This window comes from Hydra vulgaris, chromosome 05 (genome assembly GCF_038396675.1).
Source record: "Hydra vulgaris chromosome 05, alternate assembly HydraT2T_AEP".
Taxonomy (NCBI): Eukaryota; Metazoa; Cnidaria; class Hydrozoa; order Anthoathecata; family Hydridae; genus Hydra; species Hydra vulgaris.
This window is the reverse complement of record NC_088924.1, coordinates 32,508,330-32,517,685: the sequence shown is the minus strand read 5'-3', so window position 1 is coordinate 32,517,685 and position 9,356 is coordinate 32,508,330. Positions and strand designations below refer to the sequence as shown.

The following is a 9,356-nucleotide window of genomic DNA, read 5'->3' as shown; positions in this document are numbered from 1 at the left end:
CTGTCAAGAAACTTTTGTTCTCGAACCAGGGCCGTCCCGAAGAGATCTTAAAGAGGAAGGTGACATCTGTTTTTTACTGAGTAAGGCCTAGAAACTTTTTTTGCTATTAAAAAAATTTGTCTTTTTTTGATCTTTATAAAAAAAAGAAAAAAAGGTCCTCGTTTGTTAACATTTACCGACTGCCAACTACAAACTCAATTTTGCCGACTCCAGTGACCAAATTTGCCGACTAATTTATTTACTACGAGGGCTTGCCACTCCCCTACGCCACCGATTCCCTCGGGACAGGCCTGTCTGAAGCAGAACGGTGTTATTATAATTGAGGAGTTGTTTTATTAATGACTTCATTTATTTAAAAATTATGAAAAATGTACAAAATACAAAATGGTGAGACAGGTAATTTCTAAATTACTCTTATGTAACACCAATAAAAATAATAAAAACTTTAATAAAAGTAAGTGTGAAGAAAGTAAGTTAATAAACTGCACAATGACATTGTATATCAAATTTATTAAGTTTGAACTACAATGTCATTGTCACTATGTGTCCAGGAAGTGAGTTCCATAATTTGGCAATTCGTTCACTGTAAAAAATTCATTTTGTATCATTAGTGTAATTATTACGTGAAGTAAATATTTGTGATCGTCTTCTTGTAAAATATTTTGAGTTAGAAAAAGTAAAAAAAAAAACATGAAAGTATAAATTAACAAGATTTTATTGATTTTATAAATTGCATACATCTTTTAATGATAAATCCAAAATTTTATTAATCATCAAAAGATCAAATTTAACTATGCGATAGCACTCGAGTTTGAAGGTGATAAGTTATCAGTGTATAAAATATGATATCTTTTACAGACAATTCTGGTAAGATTTTAGTACTCTTTGAAACTTATACCTTTGTTTTTTGTTTTTTTTATTTTTATTTTAGGTGCCCCAAGAAATCCCAACGGTCTTATCACAGAGCACCTCGGAAGAGCATTTAAAAGGAAGTTCTCCTTTCACATCAATGTTATAAAACTTGTCAGAGGTGGCGTTGAACCACGGATCTCGACGGTTGCTCAATCTTTGAAAAGCGAGGGCTCCAAACTGGAGTAAAAAATTATAGTTTAGGCCAGACATAACCTTTATACGTATTTAACAAAAGTTGAGAATTATTAATGACAAAGAGTTTTAAAAATTAGTGAATATGGGAGTATGCTATATTTTAAATACGAGAGCATTGATTCAGGTTCGGGTGCACCATTTTTTGATGTTTAAGATCCACTTATAGGATGACTTCCAGACATAAAACTCCTAATATTTATATGTTTATACTTATATCAAATGAGGATTATTTGCAAAAAATTGCTATGATTGAAGCCTGGGAATAAAAGTCCCTAAAATTTTAATGACACCTGCCCCAAACGTGAGAGCAACGAGTTAGTATATAATTTTTTACTATTTTTATCCAAGTTTATATTTATCGATAAATTTTTAGTTTTGTAAAATAATCTCTTAGCGCTCATCAATTATGGCCTTTTAAGATTTGTAACCCCTTCGAAATGAGGGAGCTCAAACTTTTTTTAAAAATGAATAAAAAATTATTGTATTAATTTTAAAATTTTTCGATAAATATAAGTTTAGTTTAGAATAGTAAAAAAATTTTTTTATCAATTTCTTGCTCTAACGATTATAGAACTTTGTATCAGAAAACATGGTAATTTCAATACACTGCGACCATTTTCTATAGACGCACGTAGAATTTGGCGAATTTACATTGTTACAGTGGTAATCAAATTGTTCTAACGGTACTTTTGAATAAGTGTATGTAAGAAAACAATGATCCATTATGCATCTAATTATTAATTGTCTTGATTGTATTAAAATAATTAAGTTTTTAATATTCACGTGGCAATTTTTTATAGACGCACTAAAGTTTTTACGAGTTTTGTCGCAAATTTCTTATATTCTGTAGTATTTTTTATCTTGTGAGTCGAAATTAAGTTGAACTTAACCAAATGCCGAAAGGAAAGGTCCTTACAGATATTGAAAAAGGTCAAATATTGGCTTATCATCGAGAAAAAGTTCCAAATCGAGAAGTTGCTAGAAGATTGAAGAGATCAGATCACGTTATCCGTAATTTCTTGAAAAATCCAACAGATTATGCAACAATCAAGAGGAAACCAAAGAAATCTAGAGTTTCAGACCGTGAAAAACGAAGAATTGTTCGACTCGCATCAAATTCATCAAGAAGTTTGAATTTGGGTTTAAATGTTTGCTAGGAGACGACTAGAAAAGTTCTTAAAGACATCCCACACATAGTACGATCAAAAATGAATAAAGCACCAAATTTAAAGCTCGTTCACAAACAGAAATGGATGGAATTCGCCCGTGAAAACATGGCACGCGTTTGGGAACAAGTAAGAAATTTTAGATTAAATTCTCATGAATACGTAAGATGTCTAAATAGCTGAATATTTTTGTTTTCAATATCAGGTGATTTTTTCGGACGAGAAAAAGTTTAATCTTGATGGGCCTGATGGTTTTAGTGGCTACTGGCGTGATTTGAGGAAAGAACCCAAATATTTTTTGACAAGGAATTTCGGTGCTGGATCTTTGATGGTTTGGCTTGGGTTTTGTGCAACAGAAAAGTAAAATTTAGCATTTACATCTTGCAAAATGAAAAGTTCTGAATACATGGATGTGCTAAAATTATGTTTGATTCCATTTAAAAACAAATATCGACGCAAAAAGTTTGTTTTTCAACAAGACAACGCCAGCATTCACACTAGTAACGAGACTAAAGCTTGGTTTGAAGCTAAAAAAATTGAGCGAATGTGGTGGCCTGCTCGCAGTCCAGATTTGAATCCTGTTGAAAACATCTGGGGAATCATTGTAAGACGTATCTATGCTGACCAGAAGCAATATAACTCTGTGGCAGAGCTAAAAGTAGCGGTGTCAGAATGCTGGGAGGATATGGAGCCAAAAGTGCTAGAAAACTTGGTGGAAAGTATGCCAAAACGAATTTATCAAGTAATTGAGCAAAAAGGAGGTCCAATCGAGTACTAAAAATGTGATAAAAACATTTTTTTGGATAGTTATGTTAAAAAATGTGAACTGCGTCTATAGAAAATAGTCGGTTATCTTTTGAACTTAATTCATTTATGATTGCCCTCTTTTCAAATTTGATATTATTTTTTGATAATTTTCGTTATTTTTTGATACTTTATTTATAATTTAATGAAATACACTATAAAAATAAAGTTAAGTACGTTTTTAAGACATAATCCACATGCGTCTATAGAAAATGGTCGCAGTGTATACTGAGTTAAATTAACAGTTTCAATATTGGTAACGGAGCTTAATGAATAAGAATAAACTGATGAAAAATATCTTTCATAGCATTAAAAAAAAAGCATTTGCTGATTGCTATTTCAATTAGCTAATCAGTAAATAGATAGATTTTTTTAAAGTATTTACAAGATGAATGTTGTTGTAATCATTTCTCAATCGGCACAACTTGATATCATCTGTAAACAGCTTAATGCCACAATTCCATCTATGCAAAAAATGATGCCATTAACAAAAATTAAAAACTATATAGGTCATAGTACAGTTCCCTGTGGTATTCCACTCTTATCTGGAATGTCTTTTTAGAATATGAGATACTAACACACATACACACGCACGTACACACACACACACACACACACACACACACACACACACACACACTGAAAGCGATTAATTAAAAACTTTTTAATTCAACTAAATAATTTGTATTTAATACCATAATGTTGCAATTTGAACTGTTTAGGATGAGTTATAGATTTTTTTTTTAAATTGGACTTATTTATGGCTGATTTCCAAATTTTTAATTTATTATTTGAGGTTATTGACAATTAAAACGAAATTGAAAGACACAATTTATTTTTAAGATATGACAGAATAATTATACAGAGATTTAGAAAATTTTGCTGGGAGTTTTTGTAGCAATGAAACAACAGAATCATCTGGAAATAATACGTCACTTGAAAATTTTTGATAAAATGGAATATCTAACAGCGTTCTAACACCGTTAGACAGAAGCAAAAAAGTTGTTCAGATTTTTTTACAACTTTCTGAATAAAGAACAGACATCAGAACTTACAAGTAGTGCAACAGAATTTGACAAAAGAGTAAAACTCTTAGATGTTTTTTTTATTGACAATATCTTTCTCCTTATTAATAGGGCTTTTTATTATTTTGGCATCGTATATACGTGAGCAATTTTCACATTCGGTCAAAAGGAGTAGATTAAAATTTTTTTTGTATTTTTGGTATAGATTACATTTTTTGATGTCAAAATAAAAAATGCAGATAGTTAAAAAGTTCATTTTTATGGAGTGCTGAGAGGTGTGATAAAAATACTTAAGTTCAAAATGACACATATAGCTTGCCAGAATGATTCAACATCATGATGTTGCTGGACAGCAACTTGAACCTTTATTTTTTGTTAAAAGGTCCCTTTTAAGTTACTTTTCCGTTTAAGAGGTTCCTTTTTCGTCACTCTTATTTAACACCTCAGAATAGGATGTTAAACGAACGTTCCCGTCCGTTTATTTGACATAAAAAATATTCAAAATTTTTTTCATCATAAGATAGTAGAAATGTAAATGAACTTTAAAATAAAAAAACAACTATATTAAAATCCAGGCTTCAAAAAACTTAGAGTAAATAGTTCAATTTTTTCGCAAATGAATGAGCAGGAGGCTACTGGGGTAGCAGTTAGAGGAAGGGATGGGAATGAACTTCAGAAACTTCTGTTTTACAACTCATTTTTCTTCAAATTTAGTTTCTGCACCTAGTTTGGTATATTTTTCTTCTATAAAAGATTTAAGCAAATTAAACAAATGTGAATCATTTGCTTTTAAACTTCTCTTATTTTTCTACATGGCAACGATCTTCACTAATAAAGCCATATAAGTTTTAGGGGTGTTAGTTTACAATTCCAGGAAGCGTGGGAAAAAAGGGTGCGGAGCAGTTAATCTCGTTTAACTCCGTTTGACTATACTAATCCGCTGCGTATATTGCTACTTACATCAAATTAGCATTTTTAAAACAAAAACATCAAACGTTTTAATAATTTTTTAAATTATAAATATACCAGAAAAAATAACTTTTTTTAAATTTAAAACCATACTTTTCCAGATTTTGTGAAATATTATATTTTGATAGAGATAGATAAGGAGTGCTGATGATTCTTCTATAAATATAGAGGCCAACTCTTTTCCATAAAATTTATTTTCCATAAATTATTTTTACAATAGTATTGATAATAAGAAGAAGAATAAAGTCTAAAAGTTAAGTTAAAATATTTTTCAGAATTTTTTCAAATTAGTTTTACTTAAGATAAGGAAAAGGTATTTTACTTTGTTGCTTTTTGAACTCATTCAAAACGCATTTAAGGCTCTTGTTTGTTATTCATAGACGCACTGAAAGATCTGTCTTTCAGTGTATCTGTGAATAACATAAGTATGCTTGCAATACTTTTGGGTTTTATAAAATGGTATATTTAGTTTTCCATTGTATATATTTCTAGTAGTATAGGAATGCACAAGTCTACTTTCAGTGAAATTTGTAATGAAAGATGGTAAATTTTTATTTAAAAAGTAAAAAAAAAAGATAGGCATACTTTACTAAAGATGAAAATGTTGGAATATTAAGTTTTTTGAGGTATCTGATTTAAATGGCTGGAACTTACTATTTTAATGGGTAGTCGTAGAGATGATAGCCAGAGACGGTTCCACGAATAAAATGAGGGGGGAGGGTGAATCTTTAAAAAGTACCGAGTGGTTCCTTAAAAAAAAAAAGGCCTCAAAACTAAAATTTACCTGACTGAATTGTGTTAAATACTTCACTAGCCGACTTAATACGTCAAAAAACCGACTATAACTTAAAAATCACCTTCTTTGGTATGGGGGAGAGGGAAGGGGGTGGAACACCCCTCTGTAAAACCACCTCTGACGATGGCAACTTCTTTATACAATATTTTCCAACTTGACATAATGACGAATTATTGAAAGCATTCCGTTAGCTCGAGATCAATGTGAAAGTTTTTTTGTGCGGCCGTGGCGCAGTGGTTAGAGAGCTTGCTTTCAAAGCAGGACATCTAGGTTCAAAACGAGCTCTGGACAAATTTTCCCGTCACGGTAAGGAAGGAGGCGTGAACTTCCTGGTTAAATGCAGTTCTGCGGTGCTCTGTGATAAGACAGTTAGGACTTCTTGGGGCACCTAAAAAAAAAAAAAAAAGTTCTATGAAATACTACAGTCAATTAACACACCAACATATTTAATAATTCTCAAAGGATAAAGCCGTTTATTTCTAATTTTGATTTTGATTTCAACATTTTTATAGAAATAGTTTTTTATCGCAGATGAAAAAAAAAACAGTTTTTTCGTTGTTTAGACATATTAGGTTAGCATTTAAAGAGTGAACTATATCTTTTAGATCAGAATTCACATTTTTACATAAAGAATGATACGAATAGTTGATACACAAGAGATTTTTATCATTAGCAAACAGATGAACTGACGAGAAGAGAACAGAATTGGTTAGTTTAACGTAGATTAAAAACAAAGGAGCACTAAGAACAGAACCTTGATGAACACCACACAAAACAAATGTATTACTAGAGTTGAAACCGCTAATACTTACAAACTGTTTCCAATCTGAAACAAAAGATTGAAACCAGTCGTTTACAATACCACAAATTCCATAATGTCCTAATTTAGAAATCAAAATACTAAGGTCAACGCTACCGAAAGCTTTTTGTAAATCGATAAAAACACCACAAACGAAATGAATAGTATTAAAGCTTTTCTGATATTTTCTTTTATACTTATTAATGCGTGGCAAGTAGAGTGTTTTGATCAAAAATCAAATTGAAAATCATGTAAATAATTAAATAAGTTTAGAAAAAAGTATACTCTTGAAACGCCAGCGAGAAAAGGAGTGCGGGGGAGGGGGTGAGACCCCTCCCACATTTTTCGTTCATTTAGTCGGCAAATTTGACCCTTTTTAGACAAGTCAATTGGCAAATGTAGACCTTGTAGATCAGTCAGTCGGCAAATTTCCAAAAACGAGGGCTTTTTTTTTTAAAAAAAAAAAAAGCCCTCGTTTTTGGAAATTTGGCGAAAAACGCAAAAATTTTAATTGCACCACCCACGTGACACTTACTTACTGCATTTTAGAATACATAAGTATTTTAAGAAACTTACTAATGTTAGATAAAAGAGAAATTGATCTATAGTTAGTGCATGAAAGATTAGTGCCATTTTTAAATATTGGAATAACGCAAAATATTTTCAAAATATCTGGAAATGCCCCATTTATGAATGAGGTATTAAATAGTTTTAAAATTCATAGTAAAAATCTATAAGAATGTTTTTGGGAAAGTTTGGACCTAATGATTTTCTTGGATTTAATTTAGATACAAGAGATGAAATTTTAGGAATATTTGTAAACAAATGGTGAATGATTTATAAAATTTTTCGACATTTTTTAGATTGTTAATGTCTTTCCGAAGTTCGCAAAGATTTTTTACATTTCCTTAGAAAAATTTTCTATAATGGATTTTTTTAAATAAGTTTAATTAATGTAATTAGTCAATTATTAACTAATATATTTAAATATCATTAGGTTATAAAAAAAACTTATGCATACCTGAATTTAACCAAAAATCTTTAAATTTAATTTTTAATTATAATAGAGTAGGTATCTTATTATAGTAACATTTGCTATACAGTTAAATCTCGACGTTTTAGTCTATCTATTAAATAAACGTAGTATCAAAAGTCCCTACAAATTTTATTTGAAAGGTTTTGTTCAACACTTACGAGAAAAAATTCAACTGTTCATATTCACATTCATATTCAGTTTAACTTTTATAAAAGTTTGTCAAATTAAGTAAAAGTTAGTTTGTTACTGTTTGGTTTTTTCATTAGAAAAATTGGATTTTCTAATGAAATATTTTTCTTATTCAAGCTTACAAAATAAGATCTATACTTATTAAAAGAATAAGATAACAATGAACTTGTGTTTCTCAGTAATTGGTTGAGGTCTTCTACACCACAGAATAAAAGCCGCATAAGTTAAATAATTCAGCTGTCTCAGAGAGAGTAGCAGCGTGTGTAATAACATCTAAAAAATATTGTTTGTTCTATCAGAAAGAATGTTCTTGCCATTTAGAACAGTCCTTCCCCAGCCAACATTGACATATGGGTACCGTACGGGACCCATCATCCACTGAGTCCCTTATGGGAAGACCAACGGTATCCCACCCGATCTTGACCGCAGTTTCCATATGGGGCCCATATGGGTGTGCCCGATGGGTATCCCGTATGTGTCCCAATCAAATCCCGTACTTTAAAACCGTAAGGGGCCCATTTGGGTTTGAAACTGGGACCCATATGGAAAACCCATCTGGAACCCGCCGAATCTTGGCCACGATTTTTCTCTGGGGCCCATATGGGTATGCCCGCCGGGTATCCTGTAAGGGTCCCACGAGATTTACCCATTGCAAATCTTGAAAAACTACGTTTAAATGTTTAAATTTACAGAAAAAGCAAATTTATATATAACTTGATTGGCTTATTTCAACAAAAAAAAATTAAAATTAGAGTCGAAATTAAGCAAACTTTTAAACGATTCTTTAATCGTGTATCGAATACTTTCACGGTTATCTCACGAATTGGAAGTTTTTCCATTGTTACTTAAACAACTTCTTTGAAAACCTCTTTACACAATATCTCGTTTCAATACGAGCTGTAAAAAAATTAAAGTATATTGTTAGTCTTATAACATAAATTAATTTTTAACATGTTATACAACTCTAACAATTTCTAATAAAACCCTTCAGATGAAAAATGTAATTTTCACCATCGAAGGGAGAAAAATATAATTTTTAATTTTACAATCGACATTTATTTGAATGTTTTAAAATGTACTTGTAATAATTAAGCACATGATTGTGATTCATGTAATAAGTTGGTAACATTCCTTTAGTTACTGATAAATAAATTTTATAAAACTATTATATAAATATAAGTTTATATTTATATTGAATATAATTTGATATATACAGTTTATAACTTTATATATATACATATTGTATATAACTTTATATATCTATATCTATATCTATATATATATATCTATATCTATATATATATATATATATATATATATATATATATATATATATATATATATATATATATATATATATATATATATATATATATATATATATATATATCTTATACTGTGTATATATATATATATATATATATATATATATATATATATATATATATATATATATATATATCTT

General features: G+C 30.0%; 1 long non-coding RNA gene across 1 annotated transcript; it reads left to right on the top strand.

Annotated features, from left to right (window-relative positions):
- The first annotated feature begins 1,753 nt into the window (after window positions 1-1,753).
- Window positions 1,754-2,861, top strand: LOC136080790 (uncharacterized). Its single transcript, XR_010638644.1, has 2 exons — window positions 1,754-2,402; window positions 2,479-2,861. It is a non-coding gene; the product is annotated as an uncharacterized LOC136080790 (long non-coding RNA).
- Window positions 2,862-9,356: the final 6,495 nt, after the last annotated feature.